Below are 12783 nucleotides of genomic sequence, written 5' to 3' on the forward strand. Positions count from 1 at the left end.
TAACCTTTCTTCAAATAAAACACAGAAACAAACCAGGCCAGTACTAACCTGTCCAATTCATTACCTGGCCTGGGTTCAACTTGCATTAACTGTTGCAACATTCAGGACAATCCTTTAAGATATAAATAGTAGAGAAACCTAGAACTTTCTGAAAGCCTGTTTAGATGTATCCATTTCATGTGGTCTATTTTCCTCTTAGTCACCTGATCTATTCTCTTGCTAACTCCAAAGATCACACTCTTCAATAGGATCTATGTCCATCCCATTCTCGGTCAAACACACAGGCTCTGTGCAAATCAGTGCATGTGTGCAGCTGGGGGCACTATGATACTGAGACTTGCAGCAAAAAAAAAAAAAAAAAAAAAAAAAAAAAAGCTTTTGGACTCTGAATGACAGGTCTAAGAAAGCCTTTCTTAGCCAGGAGAGAAAAATAGCATAATGTATCTAGGTACAGAGCGCAGGAAATAGCAGAAATCTGTCTGGGTTTGAGAGTGGACAAAGGTTTAACATCATACTGGGAACGGCATTTTTTTTCCCTTTCCCTGTTTGAGTGAGGCTTTAGAGAGGGAGTTCTCCAGGTAGAGGAGAAGCAGATACAGGAGTCTTGAGGGAAGTGGGTGTTGTGTTTGGGGCTTTCTTGCTGTGTGCTGAGCTTGTGTTTGTGAGTGAGGGTTGGTGTGTGTTCTTTTTTGTTTTTTTGTTTTTTTGTTTTTTTATTTATTTATTTTCCCCTGTGTTTGAGAGTGAGGCTGCTTTCCCCCCCCCCCCCCCCCACCTCCCCTCTGCCCTCCTCCTCCCCTTGATTGGCTGTGATTGGCAGGTGGAAACTGTTGGCTTCTAATTAAAGTTTGAATTCTAGAAGCCTCTGCTGATTGGCTGAGCCTTGGTAGGGGGAGGGGCTTAATAAGGCAGTGGGCAAGCGACCAAGTGATTGCTAACAGGGAGTTTTGAGAGGGAGTGCGGAAGGGGAGAGGGAAAGGCGGGAGGTTCTCTTGCCTTTGTTTTTAAATCCCTTTTCCAGGACAGCAGCAATGGTTGGTGATGTGTCTGCTGTTGTTACCTGCACAGCGTGTGCCATGTTTGTCTTCCTCCCAGAAGAAAGAACGGATTTCATCTGCACCAAGTGCAAGCTGGTCGACATTTTGGAAGAAAAAATTAGAGGACTGGAGGCCCAAGTGTCGACCCTACGCTTGATCAGAGAGGATGAAGACTTCCTCGATAGAAGGCAGCATTTAATCCTTCAAGCACGGCAGGCAGAAGAGCCAGAGAGGGCAGTACGTGACCAAGAAGAGAACTGGCAGCATGTAACTTCTAGAAGGGGAAAAAGGCCAGTACGGGAATCCCCCGATGCTATAGAGGTAAGCAATCGCTTTCAAGCTCTCTCCACAGGCTCTGCAGTGCTGAAAGCTCTGGAAGGGATCTCACAAGGAAGAAACCAGAAGGGAACACCATCTACTGGAAGGCATTGGATGCGTAGTCCTACGGATGGGGGTTCCACAGCCACCATGCCCAAAAGGAAACGACGGGTGCTGGTGGTCGGGGACTCCCTTCTAAGAGGGACTGAGCCATCCCTCTGCCGTCCAGACCTGGAATCTCAAGAGGTGTGCTGCTTACTGGGAGCTCGCATTCAGGATGTCACTGAGAGGCTTACCAAACTGATCAAATCTTCGGATTGCTACCCCTTCCTGCTTCTCCACGTGGGAACTAATGATACGGCCAAGAATGATCTTAAGCGTGTTACTGCGGATTATGTAGCGCTAGGAAGAAGGATCCAAGAATTTGGAGCACAAGTGGTATTCTTCTCCATCCTCCCTGTTGAAGGGAAAGGACTAGGCAGGGATCGTCGAATTGAGGACATAAATGCGTGGTTGCGCAGATGGTGTCGCAGAGAGGGCTTTGGTTTCTTCGACCATGGGACTCTGTTCCAGGTGCAAGGATTCTTAGGAAGAGATGGGATCCACCTAATGAAGAGAGGAAGGAGCATCTTCGCGGGCAGGCTTACAAACCTAGTGAGGAGGGCTTTAAACTAGGTTCATCGGGGGACAGTGACCAAAACCCTGAGGGGAGTAGGAAAGTCAGATACTGGGAAGAAATGCAGAGAGGAAGGGGCAAGAAAGGAGGACCCATGTTTCGAATGGAGAAGATAGGATGATCAACTGGTTACCTGAAGTGTTTGTACACTAATGCGAGAAGCCTGGGCAACAAACAGGAAGAACTGGAGGCCCTGGCCCAGACCAAGAAATATGATTTAATTGGGATAACAGAGACTTGGTGGGATGACTCTCATGACTGGAGCGCTGTCATGGAAGGGTATAGACTGTTCAGGAACAACAGGCAGGGGAGAAAAGGAGGAGGAGTTGCACTATATGTAAGAGAGCACTACGATTGCGCTGAACTCCAGTATAAAGAGGGAGAAAAACCTGTTGAGAGTCTATGGGTTAAGTTTAAAGGAGCAAACAACAGCATTGATGTTGTGGTTGGGGTTTACTACAGGCCACCGAATCAGGTGGATGAGGTAGATGAGGCTTTCTTCGGACAACTGAGCGAAGCTTCCAGATCGCAGGCCCTGGTTCTCGTGGGGGGACTTTAATCACCCTGACATCTGCTGGGAAACCTATACGGCAGTACACAGGCAATCTAGGAAGTTTTTGGAGAATGTTGGGGATAACTTCTTGACACAGGTGCTGAAGGATCCGACCAGGGGCCGTGCGCAGCTTGACCTTCTGCTCACAAACAGGGAGGAACTAATAGGGGAAGTGGAGGTGGGTGACAACCTGGGAAGCAGTGATCATGAGATGGTAAATTTCAGGATCCTGACCAAAGGAAGAAAAGAGAGTAGTAAAATACACACCTTGGACTTCAAAAAAGCAGATTTTGACTCCCTCCGAGATCTGATGGGCAGAATCCCCTGGGATGTTAACATGAAGGGGAAAGGAGTCCAGGAAAGCTGGCAGTATTTTAAAGAAGCCTTATTGAAGGAACAGAAAGAAACCATCCCGACGCATAGCAAGAGAGGCAAACATGGTAGGAGACCAGACTGGCTTACAGGGAAAATCCTTGGTGAACTTAAGCACAAAAAGGAAGCTTACAAAGAGTGGAAACTTGGACAAATGACCAGGGAGGAGTTTAAAGAAGAAGGTGATCAGAGAGGGTGTGCGGCCCCTAATGGATGAAGGAGATAACCTAGGGTACGTCTAGACTACAGGGTTTTGTCGACAGAAGTTTTGTCGACGGATACTGTCGACAAAGCTTCTGTCAACAAAGAGCGTCTAGACTACATCCAGTTCTGTTGACAAAGCAAGCTGCTTTGTCGACATAACAGTGTGGACGCAAAGGACAGTGTAGATGCAATAATGCCTTCTATCGACAGAACTCTGTCAACAAAAGATGTTATTCCTCGTAGAATGAGGTTTACATATGTCGACAAAACTGCTGAGTTTTGTCGATGTTATGTCGACATAACTCAAAGGCAGTGTGGACGCAGGTATAGTTTTGTTGACAAAAGTCCACTTTTGTCAACAAAACCCTGTAGTCTAGACACACCCCTAGTGACAGATGATGTGGGGAAAGCTGAAGTACTCAATGCTTTCTTTGCCTCTGTATTCACGGACAAGGTTGGCTCCTGGACTTCTGCGCCAAGTGACGCAAGATGGGATGAAGATGGACAGCCCATGGTGGGTAAAGAACAGGTTAGGAACTATTTAGAAAAGCTAAATGTACATAAATCCATGGGTCCGGACTTAGCGCATCCGAGGGTAATGAGGGAGTTGGCAAATGTCATTGTGGAGCCTTTGGCTATTATCTTTGAAAAGTCATGGAGATTGGGAGAAATCCCGGATGACTGGAAAAAGGCAAATGTAGTGCCCATCTTCAAAAAAGGGAAGAAGGATGATCCAGGGAACTATAGGCCGGTCAATCTTACCTCGGTTCCTGGAAAAATCATGGGAGGGATCCTTAAGGAATCCATATTGAGGCACTTGGATGAGAGGAAAGTGATTAGGAATAGTCAGCATGGATTCACGAAGGGCAAGTCGTGCCTGACCAATCTGATTAGCTTCTATGATGAGGTAACTCGCTCGGTAGACATGGGGAAGTCAGTGGATGTTATATACCTTGACTTTAGCGAGGCTTTTGATACAGTCTCCCACTATATTCTTGCCAGCAAGTTAAGGGAGTGTGGATTGGATAAATGGATGGTAAGATGGATAGAAAGATGGCTAGAAGGCCGGGCCCAGCGGGTAGTGATCAATGGCTCGATGTCAGGATGGCGGTCAGTTTCTAGCGGAGTACCCCAAGGTTCGGTTTTAGGACCGGTTTTGTTCAATATCTTTATTAATGATCTGGATGAGGGGATGGATTGCACCCTCAGCAAGTTTGCGGATGACACTAAGCTGGGGGGAGAGGTAGATACGCTTAAGGGCAGAGATAGGGTACAGAGTGACTTAGACAAATTGGAGGATTGGGCCACAAGAAATCTGATGATGTTCAACAAGGACAAGTGTAGAGTCCTGCACTTGGGACGGAAGAATCCCAAGCATAGTTACAAGCTGGGGACCAACCGGTTAAGTAGTAGTTCTGCAGAAAAGGACCTGGGGGTTACAGTGGATGAGAAGCTAGATATGAGTCAACAGTGTGCCCTTGTAGCCAAGAAGGCTAATGGCATATTAGGTTGCATTAAGAGGAGCATTGCCAGCAGATCCAGAGATGTCATCATTCCCCTTTATTCGGCTTTGGTGAGGCCGCATCTGGAGTATTGTGTCCAGTTCTGGGCCCCCCACTACAAAAAGGTTGTGGACGCATTGGAGAGGGTCCAGCGGAGGGCAACCAAAATGATTAGGGGGCTGGAGCATATGACATATGAAGAGAGGCTGAGGGACTTGGGTCTGTTTAGTCTGCAGACGCGAAGAGTGAGGGGGGATTTGATAGCAGCCTTCAACTTCCTGAAGGGAGGTTCCAAAGAGGATGGAGAGAGGCTGTTCTCAGTAGTGACAGATGGCAGAACAAGGAGCAATGGTCTCAAGCTGTGGTGGGAGAGGTCCAGGTTGGATATTAGGAAAAACTATTTCACTAGGAGGGTGGTGAAGCACTGGAATGGGTTACCTAGGGAAGTAGTAGAGTCTCCATCCCTAGAGGTGTTTAAGTCTCGGCTTGACAAAGCCCTGGCCGGGTTGATTTAGTTGGAATTGGTCCTGCCTAGAGTAGGGGGCTGGACTTGATGACCTTCTGTGGTCTCTTCCAGTTCTATGATTCTAAGAAAGGAGAGATGCAATGCCAGCTGATTGTCTGGGGAAGGGTGGAGAAGTATCAAGTTTTAACAGCATTCCTGATTTCTTGTGGGTGAGTGGGTTGATGACAGACATCCTAGTATTTTAATTACTTTTCTGACTGTACTTCACAATGATTAAAACATTTTTCCCTAGAGCAGACATGGCCTATGAGAGGGAATACAAAAGCCAAAAGGAGTTTTGGTAAGTTCAGCAGTTTCATGACAAAATGCTATCTAGTGAGTCACAGACTCAACCTAAGTCTCTCCAAGCGCAGAAGTCCTGAAGCATCCATAGAACTAATGTTTGGGAAGGCTTAATATCTTCCAAAGTCCCTGATCAGCACCATCCATCCCTGGATTCTAAACAACTTCACAAAATGTGAAGGTTCATTTGTCAGGTGCATTAGTTAACACTTCTCTTCAATACCAATGCAGGTACAAAGACCACTGGAGTTTCATATCCTCCATAGCAATGCTTTGTTACAAGTACTCTAAGTAATGTTTCATGATCAATTCAGGAAACACACACGTTACATATGCTTTCTTACAATTTTTGCATCTTTAGTATTGCATTATTGTAAAATTACCTGACTACTTTTTGTAGCATTTTTGCATTTTTTTAGCAAATTTCTCTATAACTCTGAAGATATATCTCCTTTTCCAGGCTATGACCTTCACTTTTTAATTTTTCCAATAAAAAAGCCAGTCATCAACCTCATTTATCATGAACTTTGTACTTGTGTCACAGAGGTTACATCTAGACTACATGGCTCTGTCGACGGAGCCATGTAAAATAGTTTATTCGTCATAGTCAAAGAAGCGGGGATTTAAACAATCCCCCCCTTCATTAAAATAAAAATGGCTACTGCACTGTGCCGACGATCAGGTGATCCGGCACAGCGCGAAAGTCTAGACGCGGTCGATCGCTCCGGTAAACCTCATTTCATACTCGTGGTTAGCATGAGTGCTCACAATTCATTCTGCTGGTAACACCAAACCCACCTCTGACTGACTTCTCTTGAAAGCTTAGAAACTTGGCTATATCTTATGTTTTCTCCTGTTGCTGTTAACAGCACTGCATTGGTTTTTTAAAAGTTCTGGATTGATGAATCAGAACAAGGTGCAGTGCTCTAAAGCCAACAAAGACTCACAGTCTTCGACAAAATGACTATTTGAAATTCTCACCAAGAAACACCCAATCTATCTCTCCTCCCACCGTCAGAAAAATGGGCTAACTACTTTAATTTTTACCGAAACAGAATACAGGACTATGTAGCACTTTAAAGACTAACAAGATGGTTTATTATATGATGAGTTTTCGTGGGCCAGACCCACTTCCTCAGATCAAGTAGTGGAAGAAAATAGTCACAACCATATATGCCAAAGGATACAATTAAAAAAAAGAGAACACATATGAAAAGGACAAATCAAATTTCAGAATTGAAGGAGGATGCGGGGGAGGGAAGGTAAATGTCTGTGAGCTAATGGTATTAGAGGTGATAATTGGGGAAGCTATCTTTGTAATGGGTAAGATAACTGGGGTCTTTGTTGAGACCCACGTGTAGAGTGTCGAATTTTAGCATGAATGACAGTTCAGAGGATTCCTTTTCAAGTGCAGATTTAAAAGGCTTCTGAAGCAGGATGCAGGTAATTAAGTCGTTGAGACAGTGTCCTTTTTGGTTGAAATGGCAAGAAACTGTTTTTTCTTTGTGATCCTGTCTAATATCTGTTTTGTGGGCATTGATCCTTAACTTGATCCACTACTTGATCTGAGGAAGTGGGTCTGGCCCACGAAAGCTCATCATCTGATAGACCATCTTGTTAGTCTTTAAAGTGCTACATAGTCCTGTATTTTGTTTCAGCTACACCAGAATAACACGGCTACATTTCTATCACCTTAATTTTTACCGTGATTGTTGAAGCATACTGGAGGTAATTGTAAAACACTTGGAAATTACTTGCACTATGTTATAATACATTTAGGCTTAGTCTACACTGCAGAGTTCTTGCACAAAAACTTTGTGCGCAAAAGTGCATCCACACCTCAAAGCACATCACAAAAGCAATGTGCTTTTGCACAAAAGAGCATCCGCACTGCATGGACACTCTTGCACAAGAAAGCTCTGATTGCTGTTCACAGAATGGCCATCAGATCACCTGTGCTTTTTCTGATAGGGGTTTCTTGCACAAAAATCCCTTTAGAGTGCTCACACCTGCCTTTTTGTGCAAGAGCTGTAGTGCAAAAAGGAGTTATTCCTTGTGGGGAGAGCAATAACTCTACCAGCAAAAGCCCTCTGTTCCATTGATTTACTTGCGCAAAAACATGCTTGAGGTGTGGACGTTCCGCCGGTTTTCCTTGTAGTGTAGACATAGCCCTAGAAACTGCTAGTAACTGCTATGGCTGAAAATCTAAAACTACACAGCAAATTATTTTTGCTAAGTCAAATGCAGCATTTACTAGTACTATCTGTTAAATGAAAAAGCAGAACTGCAAATCATTATTGTTAATCCACAAACAAAATAATGGCTCTATGGGAGAAAGCAGAAACTTTTCCATTTGAAAAAAGGTTATCAGATTGAAACTCAGAGACTGAAAATCCTCTATATAACCATAAAATCATGGACAATGCTCTTTTATATTGTCTCATCACATTGCCTCAAAAAGGTAATAACAGGTCTATTAATTCTGTCTCCAAGCAATCCTTGGTGCCTCTGTTGAGACCACCACCAGAAGTGTAGTTTATTGACAATGGTGACCATTTTGTGATGTGGATTCCTGCTTTCTGGGAAATGGATGGCCTCCGCCAGTCAGCTCATCTCACACAGATGATTAAGCAAGTAACAGCTGAATATAACTTTTAAATTATTAAAAACTTGGGCTAGATTTGCAAAAACAATCTGAAAGTGAAACGCTCTATACACTCATTATCAATCCCATAGTGAACTCATGCTTTAATGTTGGAATTTTTACTGAGAAACAATTTCAAAATTTACTAGAACTTGAAAAATACTGGAAAGAGGTTTAAAATAATAGTTAACATAGGCTACAAAATGAAGTGCATCCTCGTGTAATCATTATTGCAAACATTGTAAAAAGACTGGGGCCTCAATGAGTTTTGCATGTAGGTTTTGTAGTATATTGGACAGCGTGTATGTGTCTTAAATGTTTATTAAAAAAGAAAGTAAGATAAAATGTTTCTATCCAAACTTATTATTCAGGGATTCCGGGACAAACACAGACTTTCTGACCACTGACTGTCAATACATTTCTAGAACAGCTTTAAATAAATTCTTACTACTTATCCCACTTTTCTTGCATTTTTTAAAAATAATTACTTATTACCTCAAAATTACTCTTTAAATTATAGTGCCATTTTCTCACAATTTGTGATGGAAGGTGTCACATGTCAAGCAGAAACTTGGGAACCAGAATACAATGGCTAGCAAAAATGCAAGACTTTGTCACCCACTATCTTAATGGCTGGGAAATGTGATTATATTTGCAAGATGACACATGGTTTTAGAATAAAGAGAGAGTACAAAGGGACAGGTCCCTCCTCCCCCTGAATGCCCTACTGCCCAACCAGAGAGATGTAAAGAAATTAGCTCTTGCCCCCAAATCATTTATTTAAAGCCCAGCCCTAGTTTCACAGGCCTTCTACACCATTCATGGAGGCCCAGTTAAGTTAGAATTTAGGAACATCATTTAAAAATGTAATATTCAGAATTTGTATGATGTTAGCTTGTCACAACTTGCAGATGGGATCCAGTGTGGGAATAAGACCATAAAGCCAGCAACCAGAAAATAAAAGATATTGGATTTTGCTGGCAGATCCCAGTCCTATGGAAAAAAAGTCCTGAAGTCATTGCAGACTGGGATCCTTCTTTGGTACCTTCTGTCTCCTTTGCAAGGGAGAAAACAAGATGATTCAGCTGAGCAAACTGAACTCTTGAACTTCAGGGGGTAGCCAAGTTAGTCTGTTACAGAAAAAAACAGCAAGCAAATGGTCTGGTAGCACTTTATAGACAGACTAACAAAACATGTAGATGGTATCATGAGCTTTCGTGGGCACAGCCCACTTCTTCAGATGACCAGAGTTATGATTAGGGAATAATCTCTCTTGAAGAGAGCTACCTTGAGTTATGGATTATATGAGAGATGCCCAGCAACCCCCCTACTGAATTCACTTAAATGCCTGGTTTGGGAAGACTGGAGATGATCACTATTTGCCTATTTTACATTTTAATAAAGAAGCAGCCTGCCACTTCAAATCCATCCCTATCTGTCCTCATTCATTTGTGTTCTCTTTCACCTTCAGGTTATTTTTTTCAAATCTAGCCCAAATTATTAATTACTTAAAAGTTATATTCAGCTGATACTTGCTCGATCATCTGTGTGAGATGAACTGACTGGCTGAGGCCATGCATTTCCCAGGAAGCAGGAACCCACATCACAAAATGGAAAGGTGAATTTACAACCCCTTTTGCAATGATTACCGAGACTCAGATTACAATTTTTTTTTCCTGCAAATAAGCAACTAGGTGACTTTATCTTACTGAACAAATGTGCAGCATATTTTGGGTTTATTTAGTCTACAGAAGAGAAGAGTGAGGGGGGATTTGATAGCAGTCTTCAACTTCCTAACGGGAGGATCCAAAGAGAATGGAGAGAGGATGTTCTCAGTAGTAACGGATGGCAGAACAAGGAGCAATAGTCTCAAATTACAGTGGGGGAGGTCTAGGTTGGATATTAGGAAAAACCATTTCACCAGGAGGATGGTGAAATACTGGAATGGATTACCCAGGGAGGTGGTGGAATCTCCATCCCTAGAGGTTTTTAAGTCTCAGCTTGACAAAGCCCTGGATGGGTTGATTTAGTTGGGATTGGTCCTGCTTTGGAGAAGGAGCTGGACTCTATGACTTCCTGAGGTCTCTTCCAGCCTTATGATTCTATGTAGACTATTAAACATTCTCATACCCAACCAGTAGTAAGGATAAGTCAATGGTTTGACAAGGAAATCAAATCTGCCCCATATGCAATAAACAAGATCTATATTTTTAAATGCAAAAAAAATCTTCATGTTAAAAAGAGTCAGAGTCGCCATGAAGAAAATGAAATATAAAATAGGCATTTTCTTAAAAACCTGAAGAACTTTTTTATTTTGTCACTCAAAAGCTTGTACCTTCTGTTTCTCCAATAAAAGATATTCCCTCATCTACTTTGTCTCTCTCATATCTTGGAAAAATCATAGCTACAACACAAGCACTGTCTTAAAATACAATCACATTGGTTATTTCATTAATCAATTTCCATTTGACCAGTAAAAAGTCACCAGATAGCCTCATATTCTTCTCATAAAGGCTAAAAGAAGTGGTTACTTTGAATGAAATATTTTTAACATTTTTAACACTGCTTTCTTCCCCAAACCTGAAGAACTTTTTTTTTTGTCACTCAAAAGCTTGTACCTTCCACCAAGAGCAGTTTCTCCAATAAAAGATATTCCCTTATCTATTTTGTCTCTCTCATATCTTGGGGTATGGCTACACTACAGCACTAATTCGAACTAACTTAATTCAAATTAGTTAATTCGAACTAAGCTAATTCGAACTAGTGTATCTAGACCTAAAAACTAGTTCAAATTAGCATTTTGCTAATTTGAATTAGCATGTCCACACTGAGTGGACCCTGAACCGAGGTTAAGGATGGCCAGAACTAGTGCCGGCAGGACATCAGATTAGGATTTAGAGCATGGAGCTGCTGTCTCAGGCTAGCCGAGGGCTGTGCTTAAAGGGACCCGACCCCCACCCCGGACAGACAGTTCTCAGGGGTTCCCCGCTTGCAAAGCAGTCATGGCTTGAAGTGCCCTGAGTGCCCACACTTGGCACATCACAGCACTCGGCCATCAGACCGGCTGCACTTGCTGCAGGCTGCCATCTGGGGGCAATTGGGGGGCTGCAGGAGAGCTTCCACCCCGAGGAGCCTGCAGGGCCACCCCAGTCCTCCCCATTGTGGGCTCGTACCCCATTCCTCCCTCACCTCCTTCCACTTACCCCTCCCTAGCCCCCCTTCCTGATGTACAAAATAAAGGACACGTGTGTTCAAAAATAGAAACTCTCTTTATTGAACAAAACTCGGGGAGACTGGGAAAAGGAGGTGGGAGAGGGAAAGAGAGAGGCTGGGAGAGGGGAGGGCAACTAAAATGATCAGGGGTTTGGAACAGGTCCCGTATGAAGAGAGGCTAAAGAGACTGGGACTTTTCAGCTTAGAAAAGAGGAGACTGAGGGGGGATATGATAGAGGTCTATAAAAGCATGAGTGGTGTGGAGAGGGTGTATAAAGAAAAGTTCTTCATTAGTTCCCATAATAGAAGGACTAGAGGACACCAAATGAAATTAATGGGTAGCAGGCTTCTAACTAATAACAGAAAGTTCTTCTTCACAAAGCAAATAGTCAACCTGTGGAACTCCTTGCTGCAGGAGGCTGTGAAGGCTAGAACTAGAACAGAGATTAAAGAGAAGTTAGATCAAGTCATGGAGGTTGGGTCCATGGAGTGGTATTAGCCAGGGGGTAGAAATGGTGTCCCTGGCCTCTGTTTGTGGAAGGCTGGAGATGGATGGCACTAGACAAATGGCTTGGTCACTGTCTTCAGTCCATCCCCTCCAGGGTACCTAGTGTTGGCCGCTGTCGGCAGACAGGCTACTGGGCTAGATGGATCTTTGGTCTGACCCAGTACGGCCATTCTTATGTTCTAAGCTCAGGGCTCAGGGTTGGGGGTCTCACTGGACCACCCTGATTTTCATGCAAACCTGCTCCTGGGTGGCCAGGCTGGCAGCTCTCCTGTCCTAGACGGCCACTTTCCTAAGCCTAGTGCGGACATCGTGGATGAGGTCCACGATCTCCGCACTAGACCAGGGGGGCGCCCGCCTCTTGCAGCCCCAGGCAGGCTCCTGGGAACCGCCAGCCTGGTCCCGGGAAGAGACGGAGGGCTGGGTGGCAGCGGGTGGCTGGCTCGTGCCGTGCCAGGTGCAGGGTCTGTTGGCTGGGTGCTGGCAGGCTTGCACCTGGCACGGGCACTGTAGCCAGCCCGTGCCCCTTTAAGGGCTCCGGGGCCGGGAAGGGGGCAGAAGAGTTTCCCTGGTGGTGCCCAGAGTGGCCACCAGGGAAAGCTGGGGAGGGCTAGCCTCCCACTAGTTCGAATTAAGTGGCTACACAGCCCTTAATTCGAACTACTTAATTCGAACTAGGCGTTAGTCCTTGTAGAATTAGGTTTACCTAGTTCGAATTAAGCACTCCGCTAGTTCGAATTAAGTTCGAACTAGTGATTTGTATGTGTAGCTCCTATTAAAGTTAAGTCGAACTAACATCTGTTAGTTCGAATTAACTTTGTAGTGTAGACATACCCCTGGAAAAATCATAGCTACAACACAAGCACAGTCTTAAAATACAACCACATTGGTTATTTCATTAATCAATTCATTAATTAATTTCCATTTGACCAGATAGCCTCATATTCGTCT

General features: G+C 43.9%; 1 protein-coding gene across 1 annotated transcript in view; it reads right to left on the reverse strand.

The window, feature by feature from the left end:
• Positions 1-12783, reverse strand: part of STPG2 (sperm tail PG-rich repeat containing 2) — a 472111-nt gene that overhangs the window by 229647 nt on the left and 229681 nt on the right. The window lies entirely within an intron of this gene.

The sequence above is a fragment of the Pelodiscus sinensis genome, chromosome 5 (assembly GCF_049634645.1).
Source record: "Pelodiscus sinensis isolate JC-2024 chromosome 5, ASM4963464v1, whole genome shotgun sequence".
Lineage (NCBI taxonomy): Eukaryota > Metazoa > Chordata > Testudines > Trionychidae > Pelodiscus > Pelodiscus sinensis.